This window comes from Stegostoma tigrinum, chromosome 11, assembly GCF_030684315.1.
Source record: "Stegostoma tigrinum isolate sSteTig4 chromosome 11, sSteTig4.hap1, whole genome shotgun sequence".
NCBI classification, from domain to species: domain Eukaryota; kingdom Metazoa; phylum Chordata; class Chondrichthyes; order Orectolobiformes; family Stegostomatidae; genus Stegostoma; species Stegostoma tigrinum.
The window spans coordinates 81,898,456-81,920,098 of NC_081364.1; the positions used below are offsets into that span (position 1 = coordinate 81,898,456).

The window sequence follows — 21,643 nt, forward strand, 5'->3', positions numbered from 1 at the left end:
AGACGGAGGTTGGAAAGTCGAGAGTGTGAAGGAGAATGTGGGAGAGAGGGTCTGCAAATAAAAGAGGGGAGTAAAAAGAATGAGGAGAGAGAGGGACATGATGAGATTTGGAGGGAGATATGGAGGGAGATGTAACGGAGGTAGAGATGAATTCTGTCGAGGCCGGGTCAGAATGGGTGACACACAGGTGACTGCAAGGACAGACGGACTTAAACCCATATCCTGTGCTTGTCCCCAGTCCCCTCCCCTTCCCTGAGGACAGGACATGGGGCCGGGTCTGTCTCTCCCCACTCAGCTTCTTCAGCACAAAGACAGACGACAACATTTTTGCTCTGCAGCCTGGCTCCTGTTTATTTAATTACACAGTGAAGTAGTAGTTACAGTCAGTGGAATGGTGCCTTTTCCCTTTGGCCTGTGAGTTGAGAGAAACATTGACATGTTTCCCTGTAACCCCCTGTGGGATAAGGTTGGATAAAACAGCACTACCCTCAGTCTGTTACCATAGCGACAGGCTGCTTCATTGCTGAAACATTGAACTGAAATGAGAAAATCCTGGATGGATTGATTAATGAGTGAATTTGATTGATGGATGAATTTGGGTAAAGGGATATTTCAGCACATTCTTCAGCTGCTGCCTGAACTTAGTCTGGGTCACGGCATAAATCGCGGTGTTTGTGCAGCAACTGAGGAGCTGCAGCATGAAGCCCAGGTCCAGCACAAAGCGAGCTAGATGCACAGACTGATACCCAAACCACCACATCCGGAACCATATGGAATACACCATTAACATTGATCATAACAGGATGAAATTGGCCGAGATCACAAACAGTAAAATGATGGATTTTTTTCGATTTCTCATTTCTGTGTCACACTGACTGTCCCCATTGGTGTGAGCCCGGAGTCTCCTGCTGGCTCTGCTGGTCACTAAAATGTGTCTGACAGTGAAAACATTGAGCAGCAGAATCAGGAGAAATGGGAGAGTCGGGGTTAGAATGTGGTGGAGGAACTCGATTGTGACCCAGGCAAGAGAGGATTGAACATCGTCTGTTACATCACAAAACCAGGGGGCGTTCTTTAGCCAATAGCGAGCTTTGAACATAAAGTACCAGAAAATGTTCTTTAAACAGCTCAGCACAGTCACTGTTCCCAGAACCACAGCCGCCGTTTTCTCACTGCAATATTTACTTTTCAGCTTCTGGCAACAAATGGCCACAAATCGATCAAAGGTGAAAGTGACGGTGAACCAGACAGAACAGTCAGTGGCTGCATAAAGCAGGACGGCGTGGATATTACACACGGGGATGGAATACAGGAATAAAAACTGTTCCAGATAAACAGTGGGAATGTGTCTCAATATCAGGTCGAGGATAATGACCAGTAGATCCGCCACTGCCATGGCCCCCAGGTAACGTCTGACATATGGAGACAATCGACAATCTTTATAAAGCAGGACGTAGATCGTCACTACGTTAACTGTGAGGAAGGAAAATAAATAAAATATATATCAGCCTGGAGGCAAAGTTACCAGTTTGATTGAGGACCCAGTGGCATTTTCAAATTTATCGCTGATTTACTGAAAAGAAAAGCTGAAACAACCCGTAGTAATGTCTCAATTTGTTTTATTTTACAAAAAAGCTAACATAAAATACAAGAAACTCTCCCTCCTGAAAGACACAAACACACATCCAGAAGGACAGATGGCTTCTAGAACATTCCCACAGACTCGATCACTCGAGAGCAGGCACAGGTCATTTCCTTACAGTTCCTGATATAGAGGGTGAAGACGTTGCTCTCCTGAAGGATTCTCTCCCAGTTCCCTGAAGACAAACGGAGGATGGAAATTTCAGTCTTTTGGTCCACATTGTGGTCAATTTTTGTTTGTGAAGAAACATGAACACAGGGAAAATGTATTCACCCCATTAACCGCCTGAGGGGAAATTGAAACAGAGTCTCCTTCTCTCTGGAATGGGATCTTTTCCCTCGGGATCTTATCTTTTATTCAATTAACTAGCATCCAACTGTTCACAAATAATGTCGGATACAGAATGTTCCGGGGAATGTCGGTTACAGAATGTTCCGGGGAATGTCGGATACAGAATGTGATGGAGTCATAAAAGATCCACATCACAAAGGCCCTTCTGTCCTTCAGTTTTGGTGAGACCCACTCAGCCTCGCGGTGGAAATCTCTCCCCAAACTCAACACAACTGGCAAACACAAATTAAAGGCATTGCCAGATCAGCTGAAGTGGTCAGTTATCTCACATTCTCAATCCACCTCACAGAATCAGCCCAGACACCACAAACCCAGATGGAATATCTGTTCAGCATGGAGCACTGTGCAGACCAGGCTAGTGTCCTGCTCAATACAACCCAGCAATCTGTCCAGAGTGGGACACTGTGCAGGCCTCACCAGCCAAATAGATATCAGTCCAGCACGGGGAGCTGTGCAGACCACACCAGTGCATTAATATATAAATCCGGACCAGGTATCTCTCCAGCACGGGGGGGTGGGGGGGCAGTGAGGTGAACACCACTGAACTGATCTGCAAACCTGGAGCAGTTACCCTCCCAGCGTGTAGATCTGTACAGACCACCCCAGTGCAGTGCTCGGTAACGCTGTGTTAAATCACCTCCCAGCCTGGGGAAACTTGCAGCCCATGCTGGAAGTGACAGGATGTGAGGCTCCCATCCATTTACAGCTCCATATCTCCAATGTGCCATGACAAGGGGTGCCATGGGTGTGAAAATCACTGCCAGAGAGAGATGGTGGGGAATCAGTTTAAATACGAACAAATGGGATGGGTTGGATATACAGACAGAGAGGGGGAGATTGAGAGACTGTGTCATGGAAGGATGTGTTCACAACTTTAGAATGCTGACATGTAGACATACTCCCCAACACTGAAGACACTGCATTGATCCAACATTGTCGACTGATTCAATCCGGACACCTCACCACTTCCCCCTCACCTACACCATCACTAACAGCAGGGCCATGCGCATTCACGTTCATTCCCTTCCTCCCTTTCCCTCATTCCAGGAGGAACAGCCTGGAATAGGACAGAAAAGGCCAAGCAGGGCGGTGGTGTTCCCCACATCAGTTCCCGAACCCACCTTCCCCCGCCGCATGGGGAGGGCCCTGGAATGAGCTGGAGAGAACCAGGACGACCTGTGTGGAGATTCCAAAATATACACATCCCACCGACTGAGTAAGGAGTAATGTTCAGTGAAGAGTAATTCTCACTTTAACCCCACTGTCAGTTCCATTCCCACCTGGCATAGCTTAGAAACCATGCCCCTGATGCCATCTCCCTTTTATATCGAGACGGTACAAATGGAATCCCCACGGTCTCGGTGGGCAGGAGGGTGGGCTCACAACACATCGTCTCCACCAGCTCCCAGGAAGGGAGCACGGAGTCTCCCTCCTACACCTCCTCCTTCAGACAGCTCAGATACTGAAACTAACCTGTAATATTTACTTGTCTCCCAACATCTTCAATAATCAAGCATTGAAAATCTCACAGAGTCACAGTCCCCATGGAACAACTGAAATACTGACACACTCACTGGAGAGAGCAAATACTGCTGTACTCGCATGGAGTGACTCAAATAAGGAAATGCTGTCCATGGAATAACAGAAATCCTGACACACACCAGATGGAATGAATGAAATATTGACAAACCACAGAGACAGAGACATTCTGATAGGCTCCCCTTATTTGTGTAAGTATCGGTGTATTTGTGTGTGTATCTGTGTGTCTCTGTGTGGGGCAGGTCTGACAGTCTCTGAGATAATGGGAACTGCAGATGCTGGAGAATCCAAGATAATAAAGTGTGGAGCTGGATGAACACAGCAGACCAAGCAGCATCTCAGGAGCACAAAAGCTGACGTTTCGGGCCTAGACCCTTCATCAGAGACGGGGATGGGGAGAGGGTTCTGGAATAAATAGGGAGAGAGGGGGAGGCGGACCGAAGATGGAGAGAAAAGAAGATAGGTGGAGAGGTAGGGAGGGGATAGGTCAGTCCAGGGAAGATGGCCAGGTCAAGAAGGTGGGATGAGGTTAGTAGTTCGGAGATGGAGGTGCGGCTTGAGGTGGGAGGAAGGGATGGGTGAGAGAAGAACAGGTTAGGGAGGCAGAGACAGGTTGGACTGGTTTTGGGATGCAGTCGGGGGACGGGACGAACTGGGCTGGTTGTGTGATGCAGTGGCGGGAGGGGACGAACTGGGCTGGTTTTGGGATGCGGTGGGGGAAGGGGAGATTTTGAAGCTGGTGAAGTCCACATTGATACCATTGGGCTGCAGGGTTCCCAAGCGGAATATGAGTTGCTGTTCCTGCAACCTGCGGGTGGCATCATTGTGGCACTGCAGGAGGCCCATGATGGACATGTCATCTAAACAATGGGAGGGGGAGTGGAAATCGTTTGCGACTGGGAGGTGCAGTTGTTTGTTGCGAACCGAGCCGGAGGTGTTCTGCAAAGCGGTCACCAAGCCTCCGCTTGGTTTCCCCAATGTAGAGGAAGCCACACTGGGTACAGCGGATGCAGTATACCACATTGGCAGATGTGCAGGTGAACCTCTGCTGAATATGGAAAGTCATCTTGGGGCCTGGGATGGGGGTGAGGGAGGAGGTGTGGGGGCAAGTGTAGCATTTCCTGCAGTTGCAGGGGAAGGTGCCGGGTGTGGTGGGGTTGGTGGGGAGTGTGGAGTGAACAAGGGAGTCACGGAGAGAGTGGTCTCTCCGGAAAGCAGACAAGGGTGGGGATGGAAAAATGCTTTGGGTGGTGGGGTCGGATTGTAGATGGTGGAAGTGTCAGAGGATGATGTGGTGTATCCGGAGGTTGGTGGGGTGGGGGGTGAGAACGAGGGGGATCCTCGTTGGGCAGTTGTGGCGGGGGCGGGGTGTGAGGGATGTGTTGCGGGAAATGCGGGAGACGCGGTCAAGGGCGTTCTCGACCACTGTGGGGGGAAAGTTGTGGTCCTTGAAGAACTTGGACATCTGGGATGTGCGGGAGTGGAATGCCTTATTGTGGGAGCAGATGCAGCGGAGGCGGAGGAATTGTGAATAGGGGATGGAATTTTTGCAGGAGGGTGGGTGGGATGAGGTGTATTCTAGGTAGCTGTGGGAGTCGGCGGGATTGAAATGGACATCAGTTACAAGCTGGTTGCCTGAGATGGAGACTGAGAGTTCCAGGAAGGTGAGGGATGTGCTGGAGATGGCCCAGGTAAACTGAAGGTCGGGGTGGAAGGTGTAGGTGAAGTGGATGAACTGTTCGAGCTCCTCTGAGGAGCAAGAGGTGGCGCCGATACAGTCATCAATGTAACGGAGGAAGAGGTGGGGTTTGGGGCCTGTGTAGGTGCGGAAGAGGGATTGTTCCACGTAACCTACAAAGAGGCAGGCATAGCTGGGTCCCATGCGGGTGCCCATGGTCACCCTCTTTGTCTGTAGGAAGCGGGAGGAATCGAAAGAGAAGTTGTTGAGGGTGAGGACGAGTTCGGCGAGGCGGATGAGGGTGTTGGTGGAGGGGGACTGGTGGGGCCTGCAGGACAGGAAGAAGCGGAGGGCCTTGAGGCCATCTACATGCGGAATACAAGTGTATAGGGACTGGAAGTCCATGATGAAAATGAGGTGTTGGGGGCCAGGGAATTGTAAGTTCTGAAGGAGGTGGAGGGCGTGGGTGGTGTCACGGATGTAGGTACGGAGCTCCTGGACAAAAGGGGAGAAAATGGAGTCCAGATGGGTGGAGATGAGTTCGATGGGGTAGGAACAGGCTGAGACAATGGGTCGACCAGGGCAGGCAGGTTTGTGGATTTTGGGAAGGAGACAGAAATGGCCCATGTGGGGTTGGGGAATAATAAGTTTGGAGGCTGTGGGTGGGAGGTCCCCTGAGGTGATGAGGTCATGAATGGTGTTGGAGATGATGGTTTGGTGCTCGGTGGTGGGGTCATGATGAAGGGGGCAGTAGCACGAGGTGTTGGAGAGTTGGCGTTTGGCCTTGGCGATCTAGAGGTCAGTGTGCCACACTACCACTGCGCTACCTTTGTCTGCGGGTTTGATGGTGAGGTTGGGGTTGGAGCGGAGGGAACGGAGGGCTGCCCGTTCTGTAGGGGAGAGGTTGGAGTATGTGAGAAGGGTGGAGAGGTTGAGGCGGTTAATGTCTCGACGGCAGTTGGAGATGAAGAGGTCAAGGGAGTGTAGGAGGCCTGGGGGTGGTGTCCAGGAGGAGGACTTGTGTTGGAAGCGGGTGAAGGGAATCAGTGGAGGGAGGGTTAGGTTCCCGGTTGAAGAAGTAAGCATGGAGGCGAAGGCGGCGGAAAAACTGCTCTATGTCCAAATGATCCACAAACCTGCCTGCCCTGGTCGACCCATTGTCTCAGCCTGTTCCTACCCCATCAAACTCATCTCTACCTATCTGGACTCCATTTTCTCCCGTTTGGTCCAGGAACTCCCTACCTACGTCCGTGACACCACCCACGCCCTCCACCTCCTCCAGAACTTCCAATTCCCTGGCACCAAACACCTCATTTTCACCATGGATGTCCAGTCCCCATACACCTGTATTCCGCATGCAGATGGCTTCAAGGTTCTCCGCTTCTTCCTGTCCTGCAGGCCCAACCAGTCCCCCTCCACCGACACCCTCATCCGCCTCGCCGAACTCGTCCTCACCCTCAACAATTTCTCTTTCGATTCCTCCCACTTCCTACAGACAAAGGGGGTGGCCATGGGCACCCGCATGGGCCCCAGCTATGCCTGCCTCTTTGTAGGTTACGTGGAACAGTCCCTCTTCCGCACCTACACAGGCCCCAAACCCCACCTCTTCCTCCGGTGTTACATTGATGACTGCATCAGTGCCACCTCTTGCTCCCCAGAGGAGCTCGAACAGTTCATCCACTTCACCTACACCTTCCACCCCAACCTTCAGTTCACCTGGGCCATCTCCAGCACATCCCTCACCTTCCTGGAACTCTCAGTCTCCATCTCAGGCAACCAGCTTGTAACTGATGTCCATTTCAAGCCCACCGACTCCAACAGCTACCTAGAATACACCTCCAACCACCCGCCCTCCTGCAAAAATTCCATCCGCTATTCCCAATTCCTCCGCCTCCGCCGCATCTGGTCCCACGATGAGGCATTCCACTCCCGCACATCCCAGATGTCCAAGTTCTTCAAGGACCGCAACTTTCCCCCCACAGTGGTCGAGAACGCCCTTGACCGCGTCTCCTGCATTTCCCTCAACACATCCCTCACACCCCACCCCAGACACAACCGCCCAAAAAGGATCCCCCTCGTTCTCTCACACCACCCCACCAACCTCCGGATACAACGCATCATCCTCCAACACTTCCGCCATCTGCAATCCAACCCCACCACCCAAGACATTTTTCCATCCCCACCCTTGTCTGCTTTCCGGAGAGACCACTCTCTCCATGACTCCCTTTTTCGCTCCACACTGCCCTCCAACCCCACCACACCCCGCACCTTCACCTGCAACCGCAGGAAATGCTACACTTGCCCCCACACCTCCTCCCTCAACCCTATCCCAGGCCCCAAGATGACTTTCCATATTAAGCAGAGGTTCACTTGCACATCTGCCAATGTGGTATACTGTATCCATTGTACTTGGTGTGGCTTCCTCTACATTGGGGAAACCAAGCGGAGGCTTGGTGACCGCTTTGCAGAACACCTCCGCTCGGTTCGCAGTAAACAACTGGACCTCCCAGTCGCCAACCATTTCAACTCCCCCTCCCATTCTTTAGATGACATGTCCATCATGGGCCTCCTGCAGTACTACAACGATGCCACCCAAAGGTTGCAGGAACAGCAACTCACATTCCGCTTGGGAACCCTGCAGCCCAATGGTATCAATGTGGATTTCAACAGCTTCAAAATCTCCCCTCCCCCCAACTGCATCCCAAAACCAGCCCAGTTCGTCCCGTCCCGCCAATGCATCACACAACCAGCTCAGCTCTTCCCCGCTCCCCACTGCATCCCAAAACCAGACCAGCCTGTCTCTGCCTCCCCAACAGGTTCTTCCTCTCACCCATCCCTTCCTCCCACCTCAAGCCGCACCTCCGTCTCCGACCTACTAATCTCATCCCACTTCGTTGACCTGTCCATCTTCCCTGGACTGACCTATCCCCTCCCTACCTCCCCACCTATACTCTCCTCTCCACCTATCTTCTTTTCTCTCCATCTTCGTTCCGCCTCCCCCTCTCTCCCTATTTATTCCAGAACCCTCACCCCATCCCCCTCTCTGATGAAGGGTCTAGGCCCGAAACACCAGCTCCTGTGCTCCCGAGATGCTGCTTGGCCTGCTGTGTTCATCCAGCCTCACATTTTATTATCTCTGACAGTCTCTGTGCTGTTTGATGTGCTGCAATGCCTCCCTCTGCTGGTCTCCACACGCCACTGCACAGGCAGCAAGAGGGGATGGGAACCATCAGGGATTTGTTCAGAGAGGGTCTGGGACGGTAGCAGCTCACAACACCATCCAAACTGATTTCTTCCCCATGTACTTATCTAAATGTCTTTTAAATGTTGTAACTGTACTCACTTCCACCATTTCATCTGGAATTTTATTCCATACACGAACCACTCTCTGTATAATAATTGCCCCTCATGTCTCTTTTAAAATGTTTGATCCTCAAAATTTGAAACATCCCCACAGCCTTGAAATCCTCCATCCCCAAGAAAAGATAACCGACATTCAATTTATTTGTGCACCTCATCATTTAAAAGCCTCAATCAGGTCACCCCTCATCCTCCTGTGCACAAGTCAGTAAAGTCCCAGCCTATCCAGCCTCTGAAAACACTCTGAAGTGGTGATGTATCCGGATTGAATCAGGCGACAGTGTCGGACCCATGCAGTGTTCTCGGTGTAAGGGAGTATGTCTACATGTCAGCATTCTGAAACTTGCGAACACATCCTTCCGTGGCACTGTCTCTCTATCTCCCACTCTCTATCTATATATCCAACCCATCCCATTTGTTCATATTTAAACAGATTCCAGACCATCTCTCTCTGGCACCCATGGCACCCCTTGTCCTGGCACAGGCAGCACAGTGGCTCAGTGATTAGCACTGCAGCCTCACAGCACCAGGGACCTGGGTTCAATTCCAGCCTCGGGCAACTGTCTGTGTGGAGTTTGCACGTTCTCCACGTGTCTGCATGGGTTTCCTCCGGGTGCTTCGGTTTCCTCCCACAGTCCAAAGATGTGTAGGCTCGTTGGAATGGCCATGCTAAATTGCCCGTAGTGTTCAGGAGGGTGTGGGCTATAGGGGGATGGGTCAGGGTGGGATGCTTCAAGGGGTGGTGTGGACTTGTTGTGCCAAAGGGCCTGTTTCCACACCGTAGGGAATCTAACCTAATCCTTATATCTCAAACCATCCATTCCCACCGACACCCTGGTAAATCTCTGCTGTTCCCTCTCCAGATTAATATTATCCTTACAATAACAGTGCGACCAGAACTGGACACAGTACTTCAGAAGATGCCTCACCTACATCCTGCACAACATGAAAATGACATCCCAACTCCCAAACTCAAAGGTCTGAGCAAAGAAGGTAACGAATTAAATGCCTCCTTAACCAGCCTGTCTGTATGTGACTCAGACTTCGAAGGATTATACCTGATGGCCTCGTCTCTGTTCTGCAACACTACCAAAGGCCCTAATTTAAATTGTAGAAGTCCTGCCCTTGTTTGTTTTGCCAAAAGCAATGTCTTGCATTTATGCAAATCAAACACAATCTGCCACACCACAGCCCAGTGAGTGATATTCCCACCCCGCCACACAACCCTGACATGTTTTGAAAGACCCTCCCAGCTCCAGAAGGCCTACAAACTCCGGTCTTTATTTTCACAAAGACTCCCTCCATCCCATTCTCTCAGTTCCTCTGTTTCCAGCACATATGTTCAGATGAGGCGAACTTCAACAAGAGAGTCTCCGACATGTCCACCTTCCTCCTCAACCAAGGATTCCCCAGCTCCTTTGTTGACAGGGCGCTCAACCAGGTCCAATCCATCTCCCACACTTCTGCCCTCACTTCTTCCCCTTCCTCCCGCAACAGCGATAGGGTTCCCCTTAGCCTCACCAACCATCCCAACAGCATCCACATCCAGAAGATCATCAGACGCCATTTCTGCCACTTTCAGTGAGATGCCACCACCAGACCACCTCTCCCTTGATAACAAAGTGTGAAGCTGGATGAACACAGTAGGCCAAGCAGCATCACAGGCCTGCCTTCCGCAGGGACCGTTCTCTCTGGGACACCATGGTACACACTTCCTTCACCCCCAACAATTCCCCACAGCCCTACGGCCCGTCCCCTGTAACCGGTGAAGGTGCAACACCTGCACATTTACCCCCTCCCTCCCCAGTATCGCCAAACATACCTCCCAGGTGAAGCAACACTTCACCTGAACTTCCCAGAATCTAGGCTACTGCATTCGCTGCACACAATGTGGTCTCCTCTGCATTGGGAAATGAAGTGAAGACTTGGTGAACGCGAGGTAGAACATCTATGCTCGGCTTGTAAAAAAAGTCTCTGAGCTGCCTGTTGCCTGCCACTTTAATGCACCACCCTGCTCCTGGCCAACATCTCTGTCTCTGGCTTGCTGCAGTGTTACAGTGAAGCCCAAAGCAAGCTGGAGGAACAACACCTCATTTTCCACTTGGGGACTCTGCAGCCCTCCGGACTCAATATTGAGTTCAATAATTTTAGGGCCTAAACTCTCCCATGTCCCAGCACCTCACCCCACACACCAGGCCTTGTTACCACACAGCCTGCCATTACACACTCCCTGTTGTTAGTCACTAACAGTCCCTATTAGCAACTACTCACCCTTCCAGTCTGATCGTTATAAACTCCTTTGTCTGTCCAACTTCTTTCTCTCTCTTTGGGCCCTAGCATCTCGGTTACTCTCTACCCCATCCACCTCCCTATTCTCAGCATATGAACTGACATTTTCTCAGCCACCATCAATTCTGAGGAAGGGTCACTGAACCCCAAACATTGACTCTGTTTTTTTTCCTTCAAAGATGCTGCCAGATCTGCTGAGCTTTTCCAGCAACTTTGTTTTTGATTCGAGAATATAATTTGTTGCTGTGTCACATTTAAGGCTTTTAGGAGGAGGGCAGTCACACCTTAGAGGTGGGAAATAGTGATCTGCAATATGATCTTTTGGGGTTGGAAATTATGCTCTTTTGTTGTGTCTGGTGTTCAGTAATGTCTACTCGAGATTCTTCATAGTGCAGAACATGTCTGCAGAATTTCTTTCCCTCACATTGCAGTCTCCAGATATAGTAGGAACTGCTGCTGCTGGAGAATCTGAGATAACAGAGTATCGAGCTGGATGAACACAGCAGGCCAAGCACCATCAGAGGAGCAGGAAAGCTGACATTTTGGGTCTGGACCATTCTTCAGAAATGGGGGATGGCAAGGGGATTCTGGAATAAATAGAGAGAGAGAGGGGGAGGTGGATGGAAGATGGATAAACGAACAGATAGGTGGAGAGGAGACAGACAGGTCAAGGAGGCTGGGATGGAGCCAGTAAAGGTGAGTGTAGGTGGGGAGTTAGGGTGGAGGTTGGTCAGTCAAGGGAAGACGGACAGGTCAAGGAGACAGGGATGAGACTGGTTGGTAGGAGGTAGGGGCGGGGGTTGAGGTGGGAGGAGTGGATCAGTGGGAGAAAGGATGGACAGGTCAGGGAGGCAGGGACAAGCTGGGCTGGTTTTGGGATGCAGGTGGGGGTCGGGAGATTTTGAAGTTTGTGAAGTCCACATTGATACCATTAGGCTGCAGGGTTCACAAGCAAAATATGAGGTCCTGTTCCTGCAGCCTTCGGGTGGTATCGTTGTGGCATTGGATGAGGTCCAGAATGGACATGTCATCCAGGGTGTGGAGCGTAGATGTTCCACAAAGCAGTCTCGAAGGCTCCGCTTGTTTTCCCCAATGAAGAGGAGGCCACATTAGGAACAGGGGATACAATATACATCAGCAGATGTGCAGGTGAACATCTGTTTGATGTGGAAAGGTTTCCTGCGGCCTGGGATGGAGGGTACGGAGTGGTGTGGTCGGGGCAGGTTCCGCACTTCTCGCAGTTGCAGGGAAAAGAGCCGGGTGACGTGGAGCTGGAGGGGAGTGTGGAGCGGACAAGAGATTCATGGAGAAAGTGGTCCCTCCGGAAAGCAGGGAAGAGTGGCGAGGGAAAAATGTCTTTGGTGGTGGGGTCAGATTGCAGAAGGCGCAGGTGCTGGAGGATGATCTGTTGGATCCGGAGGTTGGTGGGGGTGGTCGGGGCAGGTGGGGTACCTCAGGCCGAGAAGATTCTGTTTTGGTTTTATTGAGGGGAGGGGGTGTGAGGGATGAGTTGCGGAAAACATGAGAGATGCGTTCGAGGGTATTTTCAAACACTGTGGAGGGGGTGTTGCAACCCTTGAAAAACGAAGACATCTGGGATGACTGGTAGTGGAATTCCTCATCTCAGGAACAGATGCAGAGGAGGCGGAGGAATTGGGAATAGAGGATGACATTTTTGCAGGAAGGTGGGTGGGAAGAAGTGTATTCTAGGTAGCTGTGGGAGTTGGTAGGCTTGAAATGGATATTGGTTTCCAGGTGGTTTCCAGAGATGGAAACACAGAGGCCCAGGAAGGAGAGAGATGTATCACAAATGGTCCGGAGAAACTTAAGGTTGGGATGGATGGCGTTGGTGAAGTGGATGAACTGTTTGCGCTCCTTGTGGGAGCACGAGGCGGCACCAATACAGTTATCAATATAACGGAGGAAGAGGTGGGGTTTAAGGCCAGCGTAGCTTCGGAAAAGGGATTGTTCAAAGTAACCTACAAAGAGGCAGGCATAACTTGGGCCCATGCGGGTCCTACGGCCAACCCCTTTGTCTGTAGGAAGTGGAAGGACTTGAAGGAGAAGTTATTAATGATGAAGACGAGTTCAGCTGAGCGGACAAGGGTGTCAGTGAAGGGGGACCGGTCGGGCCTGGGGGACAGGAAGAAGCAGAGGTCCTTTAGGTCATCTGTATGGCCATTACAAGTATACAGGGATTGGAGGTCCATGGTGACGATGAGGTGTTAGGGACCAGGAAATTGAAAGTTCTGGAGGAGTTGGAGGGCGTGGGTGGAATCATGGACATGGGTGGGGAGTTAACCAGCAGTCTCGAGGGTCCAATTGGCCGACGGCAGCTCGTATCCTGTTTGTTGTTGTCTCACTCCACCCTTCAAAGCTGTTACAGAGGAAAAGGATGTCCCCATTCAAACAGTCATGGTTGCTCTCATAGAGACACTGAGATATACAGCATGGAAACAGACCCTTCGGTCCAACTCATCCACACCATCCAGATATCCGAAATAAATCTGGGTCCATTTGCCAGCATTTGGTCCATTCCTCTCTAAACCATTCCGAAACATATACCCATCCTGATGCCATTTAAATGTTGTAATTGTACCAGCCTCCACCACTTCCTCTGGCAGCTCATTCCATAAACACACCACCCTCTGCATGAAAATGTTGCCCCTTAAGTCCCTTTTAAACCTTCCCCCTCTCCCCTTAAAGCTGTGACCTCTCGTTTTGGACTCCCCCACCCTGGGGAAAAGACCTTGGCTGTTTACAGTTGGCTGTGTCCCTTATGACTTTGCAAATGTCTGTAAGGTCACTCGTCAACGAAATTTTATTTTATTGTGTACCAATACTGACAATTTTTCCACACAACACCCACAGCCAAAAATGAAATTAACCATAAGCTCATCTATATTTGTGATGTTCTTAAAGGGACAGATGTTAACCAGACTGATAGGAAACCTCCCCTTCTCCTCGATACATTTCCGGTGAAAATTGAACACCTGATTGAGAGGGCAGACTAGATTTATTGCTGCATCTAAAAGACAGCATTTCTGACCTTACAGCATTCTACTCAAATGTCAGTCTATATTCTGTGCTTGTTTTTTAAACACTCAAGGATCAGAATCATTGACAGTACAACCTCTACCTGATGATCTGACAACAAATGGCCCTAATGGTGTGTTGCTGAGCTCAGATACTTCTCGACAACCAGCTACGCACCACAGGAGAGGCCCTGCAACCTTTCCCAGCTGCTTCACAGCGAGTCCTGGTTCACCAACAAGAAATGCAGAGTATAGATAATTATTTAGTTTCAGGTTGGAAAGCAGCGACTAATGGAATTCCTCAAGAAATGTTGTGAGTTCATCAACAGTTTACAATCCAGATTAATGATGTTGATGAAGGGCTGATAGGATTGGAGCTCAATGTGCTAGTACAACATTATAGTCACCCAATAAGATGACAAGTGGAGGGAGGCGATCTACACTGGTGTGTAGACAGTGGGTGTTTGGGAGCAAACTTCCGGCAATGCAAATAAAACAGTACAGTGTGGGTTATGGGACATTTGTGTTTTGGGGAAAGGATAAAACAGCAATAAATTATATGACTGGAGAAGTAACACAGAGATCGGTGCTACTGAGTGATTTGTGTGTCCTGGTACAGAAATCATACAAAGTTAGTCTGAAGATGTCGCAAGTGATTTGGAAAGTAAATGGAATAGTGCTGTTTCTTGAAAAGGGTGCTGGGTATGATGTTAGGCATGTTTCCCTGCTTCTGTACAGGGCGTTGCTGAGAATCCATCTCATGTTCTGTCTGTAGGTATGATGCCCAAAACTGAAAAAAATCACAATGGCCTTTGACACTTTTCAAAGATGGTTCTCTATACACTGTCCTGTGATGAAGGCATTATGTTATGGAGGATTAACAGTTTAGTTCTGAGAACCAAAAATATTCTTGACTATATAAGAACTTGAGGAGAGTGTAAATGGTGAATACCTGACGGATAATTTGTCTTGATTGGGAGAATACAACTGGGGAAATAATTTTAAAAATAAAACAGATTCTGAGGAAGGTTCACTTAACCTGAAACATTAATTCTAATTTCTCTTCATAGATGCTGCCAGACTGCTGACCTTTTCCACTATTTTCTCTATTTCTTTATGAGTAAGACACAATCATTTTAATATAGATGTTGTGAAGACATCAAGGCTTGTTATTTTTAAATTATGCAGGCACATATAAACATGTCTTTAAATCAAGTAGGCCCTTTCGTTGCTCAGGAAATGACTCTGTGTATGTCAGCAGCAATGATGCATCAACATGGAGCAGGGAATGTGATGGAAACAAATAGCTCGGGCAATGTTCAAGAGGACCTCACATGTTCATGTTTGGGGGTTGGATAGCATTATTGCGTGATTCAACTCAGAGAGGGGAAAAGAAACGCAACGTGCCTGAAAAGCAACAGCGTATCTCTCCCTCTCTATTTCCTTGTTCCTCATCGCATCAATGTATGAGAGCTGAAAGCGCACCAATCATCTTTACCACTCATGGAGGATTCATGATGAGGATTAATTGGAATCTCCCACTGCCTGTAGCAAAGGGAATTCAGCCAAATCTAATAGTTCCAGGAAATAATCCCATTGCCAACAACTTGTGCGAGCAGAATAAATTTGGAAGCAGAATAACATTTGGGACAATCTCTCACATTTTTCCTTTTATCATGAGTTCAACTGTTACGTGGACAAAGTTCTTTCAAATTAATATTTCAGCTTGTCACAAATATACGTATGTGTGTGTGTGTGTGTGTGTGTGTGCGCGCGCGCGCGCGCGCGCGCGCGTGCGTGTGTGTGTTTCTTCTTTGCATCATAGTTTGAGTAAAATTGGTTTGGTCATAAATGTGTCATTTTAGCAGATTAAAGAAAACTGTCTGACTCTTTCCTTACACTGACCCTGACCCAGTCTGAGACCTATATTATAAGCCAGGCCAAGGAACCATAGACCAGTGAGCCTGACATGAGTGCTGGGGAAAGTGTTGTGGGTGGGGGGATTCTGAGCTATCGGATTTACATGCATTTGGAAAGGCAAGAAGTGAATAGGGACAGTAAACGTTGCTTTTTGCAGTGTAAATCATGTCTCACTAACTTGATTATTTTGAAGAGGTGATAAAGAAGGTTGATGAAGGCAGTGTGGCAGACATTTTCCAAATCGGCTTCAGAAAGGTGTTGCATAACGTTCTGAATGGGAGACAGATTAGTAATGGGTAATCACATGGGATCCAGGGGGAGCTAGTCAAATGACTTCAAACTTGGCTTGAAGGCAGAGGATTGTTTTACAGACCGGAGACAAGTGACCAGCGGTGTGCCACAATTATCAGTGCTGAGTTGCCTGCTTTCCATCATTAATATAAAGGATTTGGATGTGAATATCAGAGACATGGTTAGTAAGTTTACAGATGATATTAAAAAGTGGTGCGGTGGACAGTGGTGAAGTTTATCTCAGAGTGCAAAGCGACATTGATCAGACGAGCCAATGGGCCAAGGTGTGGCTGATGGAGTTTAATTTAGATAAATGAGAGGTTTTGCGTTTGGTAGAGTAGAGCAGGACAGGACTTTGGGCCCCACACCTCAGGAAGAACATACTCGCCCTGGAGCGTGTCCAGCGGAGATTCACACGGATGATCCCTGGAATGGTAGGTTTAACGTATGATGAACGGCTAAGGATCCTGGGATTGTACTCATTAGAGTTTAGAAGGTTGAGGGGAGACCCAATAGAAACTTACAAAATAATGGATGGTTAAGAAGGGGTGGACGCTAGGAAGTTGTTTCTGTTAGGCGGGAGACTAGGAGAGACTAAGTTGTTTCTGTTAGGCAGGAGGAGAGCGAGAGCCAGACAGAGAGAGCGCCAGGGGGCTGCCGGGAAGGTAACGTTTTTTATTCCCACTTTAAAAAGCTTACCTCGAGCGGGGGCCGTCTTCATCTATCTGGGCAGAAAAAAGAGTGGAAGGGCGATAGTCACTGGAGATTCAATTGTAAGGGGAATAGATAGGCGGTTCTGCGGTTGAAAACGGGACTCCTGAATGGTATGTTGCCTCCCAGGTGCATGGGCCAGGGATGTCTCCGATCGGCTGCAGAACATTCTGAAGAGGAAGGGCGAACAGCCAGTTGTCGTGGTGCGTATAGGCACCAACGATATAGGCGGAAAACGGGATGAGGTCCTACAAGCAGAATTTAGGGAGTGAGGAGCCAAGTTAAAAAGTAGGACCTCAAAGGTAGTAATCTCAGGATTGCTACCAGTGCCACGTGCTAGTCAGTGCAGAAATGAAAGAATAGCTAGGATGGATGCGTGGCTTGAGAGATGCTGTAGGAGGGAGGGGTTCAGATTTTTGGGACTTTGGAACCGGTTCTGGGGAACGTGGGACAATTACAAATTGGATGGTCTACACCTGAGCTGGACTGGAACCAATGTCTTTGGGGGTACTTTTGCTAATGCTGTGGGGGAGGGTTTAAACTGATGTGGCAGGGGGATGGGAACCAAATATTGGACAGAAAAGAGGTAGAAATGAAAGCCAGTAGGGAACTAGTTAATGGAGTCAGTGTGGCTAAAGGGAATAGTAGTCGAGAAGCAGATGATGAACACAAAGGGACAGGTGGTCTGAGATGCATTTGTTTTAATGCGAGAAGTGTAGTTGATAAGGCAGATGAGCTTAGGGCTTGGATCAGTACCTGGAAGTATGATGTTATTGCTATTACTGAGGCTTGGTTGAGGGAAGAGTATGATTGGCAACTAGTTGTCCCAGGATATCAATGCTTCAGTGGGGTTAGAGAGGGAGGTAAAAGGGGTGGAGGAGTTGCAGTACTTGTCAAAGATGATAACACAGCCGTACTGAAGGAGGGGCCCATGGAGGACTCAAGCAATGAAGCAATATGGGTAGAACTCAGAAATAGGAGGGAGGCAGTAACAATGTTGGGGCTGTACTACAGGTCTCCCAACATCGAGCGTGAGATAGAGGTACAAATATGTAAACAGATAATGGAAACGTGTTGGAGAAACAGGGTGGTGGTGATGGGAGATTTTAATTTTCCCAACATTGACTGGGATTCACTCAGTGTTCGGGTTCAAGATGGAGCAGAATTTGTAAGGTGTATCCAGGAAGGTTTTCTAAAGCAGTACGTATGTAGTCCAACTCGGGAAGGTGCCATACCGGACCTGGTGCTGGGGAATGAACCTGGCCAGGTGGTTGATATTACAGTGGGGGACTACATTGGAAATAGCGACCACAATTCTGTAAGTTTTACACTACTCATGGACAAGGATGGGAGTGGTCCGAAAGGAAGAGTACTAAACTGACTATACCAAGTTTCCGCAGGATGTGAGGAATGTAGATTGGGAGAAACTGTTTGAAGGTAAATCCACATTTGGTGTGTGGGAGGCTTTTAAGGAGAGGTTGATTAGTGTGCAGGAGAGACATGTTCCTGTGAAAATGAGGAATAGAAATGGCAAGATGAAGGAACCAATGATGACAGTTGAAATTGTGAGACTAGCCAAGAGGAAAAAGGAAGCATACATGAGGTCAAGGCGACTGAAGACAGACGAAGCTTTGCAAGAATATCGGGAATGCAGAGCGAAACTGAAATGAAGGATTAAGAGGGCTAAGAGAGGACATGAGATATTGCTGGCAAACATGGTTAAGGAAAATCCCAAAGCCTTTTATTCATAAATAAAGAGCAAGAGGGTAACTAGAGAAAGGATTAGCCCACTTAAGGACAAAGAAGGAAAGTTACGTGCTGATTCAGTGAAAATGGGTGACATTCTTAATGAGTATTTTGCATCAGTATTCACCAAGGAGAGGGACATGACAGATGTTCAGGTTAGGGATAGATGTTTGCTTACTCTCGGTCGAGTTGACATAAGAAAGGAGGAAGTGTTGGGTATCCTAAAAGTCATTAAGGTGGACAAGTCCCCTGGCCTGGATGGTATCTATCCCAGGTTGCTGAGGAAAGCGAGAGAGGAAATAGCCGGGGCCTTAACAGATATCTTTGCAGCATCCTTAGACACGGGTGAGGTCCCGGAGGACTTGAGACGTGGTAATGTTGTCCCCTTGTTTAAGAAGGGCAGCAAGGATAATCCAGGTAATTATCGACCGGTGAGCCTGACTTCAGTGGTAGGGAAGCTACTGGAGAAGATTCTGAGGGATAGGATCTATTCCCATTTGGAAGAAAATGGGCATATCAGTGACAGGCAACATGGTTTTGTGCAGGGAACGTCATGTCTTACTAACTGAATAGTATTCTTTGAGGACGTGACAAAGTTGATTGATGAGGGAAAGGCAGTAGATATCATCTACATGGACTTCAGTCAGGTGTTTGATAAGGTTCCCCATGGCAGGCTGATGGAGAATGTGAAGTCACATGGGGTCCAGGGTGTGCTAGCTAGATGGATAAAAAACAGGCTAGGCAACAGGAGACAGAGAGTTGTAGTGGAAGGGAGTTTCTCAAATTGGAGACCTGCGACCAGTAGTGTTCCACAGGGATCTGTGCTGGGACCACTGTTGTTTGTGATATATGTAAATGATTTGGAGGAAGGTGTAGGTAGTCTGATCAGCAAGTTTTCAGATGACACTAAGGTTGGTGGAGTAGCAGATAGTGAAGGGAACTGTCAAAGATTACAGCAGAATATAGATAGATTGGAGAGTTGGGCAGATAAATGACAGATGGAGTTCAATCCGGGCAAATGCGAGGTGATGCATTTTGGAAGATCGAATTCAAGTGTGAACTATACAGTAAATGGAAAAGTCCGAGGGAAAATTGATGAACAGAGAGACCTGGGTTTCAGGTCCATTGTTCCCTGAAGGTGACAACGCAGGTCAGTAGGGTGGTCAAGAAGGCAAATGGCATGCTTTCCTTCATTGGATGGGGTATTGAGTACAAGAGTTGGCAGGTCATGTTGCAGTTGTATAGGACTTTGGTTTGGCCACATTTGGAGTACTGTGTACAGCTCTGTTCGCCATATTACCAAAAGGATGTAGATGCTTTGGAGAGGGTGCAGAGTAGGTTCACCAGGATGTTGCCTGGTATGGAGGGTGCTATGAAGAGAGGTTGAATAGATTAGGATTATTTTCATTAGCAAGACAGAGATTGAGGGGGGACCTGATTGAGGTCTACAAAATCATGAGGGGTATAGACAGGGTGGATAGCAAAAAGCTTTTTCCCAGAGTGGGAGATTCAATTATGAAGGGTCATGAGTTCAAAGTGAGAGGAGGAAGGTTTAAGGGAGATATGCGTGGAAAGTTCTTTACACAGAGGGTGGTGGGTGCTTGGAACGCGTTGCCAGTGGAGGTGGTAGATGCAGACAAGTTAGCATCCTTTAAGATATATTTGGACAGGTATATGGATGGGCAGGGAGAAAATGGACCCAGATCGTTAGAAAATAGATGACAGGTTAGACAGAGGATCTTCTGGATGTGAGTTTGCTCGCTGAGCTGGAAGGTTAGTTTTCAGACGTTTCATCACAATTCTAGGTAACATCATCAGTGAGCCTCTGGTGAAGCGCTGGTGTTATGTCCCACTTTCTATTGATCTGTTTAGGTTTCTTTGGGTTGGTGATGTCATTTCCTGTGTTGGTGATGTCATTTCCTGTTCTTTTTCTCAGAGGATGGTAGTTTGGCTCCAAATCAATGTGTTTGTTGATGGAGTTCCGGTTGGAATGTCATGCTTCGAGGAATTCTCGTGCGTGTCTCTGTTTGGCTTGTCCCAGGATGGATGTGTTGTCCCAATCAAACAGGACAAATAGGCAGGCAATCAAATGGACAAACAGGCAGAAATCTAGCCACCAGGATACATGAACATCAACTAGCCACAAAACAACATGACCCACTATCACTCGTATCCTTACATACAGATGAGGAAGGGCACCACTTTGATTGGGACAACACATCCATCCTAGGACAAGCCAAACAGAGACACGCACGAGAATTCCTAGAAGCATGGCATTCCATCAACAAACACATTGATTTGGAGCCCATCTACCATCCTCTGAGAAAAAGAACAGGAAATGACATCACCAACCCAAGGAAACCTAAACAGATAAATATAAAGCGGGACATAACACCAGCGCTTCATCGGAGGCTCACTGATGATGTTACCTCAAATGGTGACGAAATGTCTGAAAACTAACCTTCCAGCTCAGCGAGCAAACTCACATCCAGAAACTCAACTTGAGCTACAAATCTTCTCAAAACTCACTGACAGAGGATCTTGATTGGCGTAGGCTTGGAGGGCCGAAGGGCCTGTTCCTGTGCTGTAATTTTCTTCGCTCTTTGTTCTTTGCCCGTGGCACTGCCTTAAAATTAGAGGCGATAAATTTAAAACTGAAATGAGACGAACTTTCTTCCGCCAGAGAGTGGTGGGCTTGTGGAATTCATTGCAACGGAGTGCAGTGGAGGCCAGGACGTTGGATGCCTTCAAGGCAGAGATCGACAAATTCTTGATCTCACAAGGAATCAAGGGCTACAGGGAGAGTGCAGGGAAGTGGAGTTGAAATGCCCATCAGCCATGATTTAAAAGGCAGAGTGGACTTGATGGGCCGAATGGCCTTACTTACACTCCTATGTCTTATCGTCTTATGGTCTTATACAGTTATTGCTGGGGCGCTGGGGAAAGTTGCTGCATAAAGAGACCTTGGGTGCACACACATAGTTCCTTGAAAGTGGAGGAGCATGTGAGACAGGGTAGGGAAGGACACATTTGTCATGATTGCCCTAATCAGTCAGAGCATTGGGTATAGGGGTTGGGATG

At 48.6% G+C, this 21,643-nt stretch overlaps 1 long non-coding RNA gene across 1 annotated transcript in view; it reads right to left on the reverse strand.

Annotated features, from left to right (window-relative positions):
* Positions 1-1,602: 1,602 nt before the first annotated feature.
* The window catches only part of LOC132210165 (uncharacterized), a 45,472-nt gene continuing 25,431 nt past the window's right edge, over positions 1,603-21,643 (reverse strand). The window contains exon 4 of the long non-coding RNA XR_009446399.1: positions 1,603-1,817. This is a non-coding gene — a long non-coding RNA (uncharacterized LOC132210165). The remainder of the gene's footprint in view (positions 1,818-21,643) is intronic.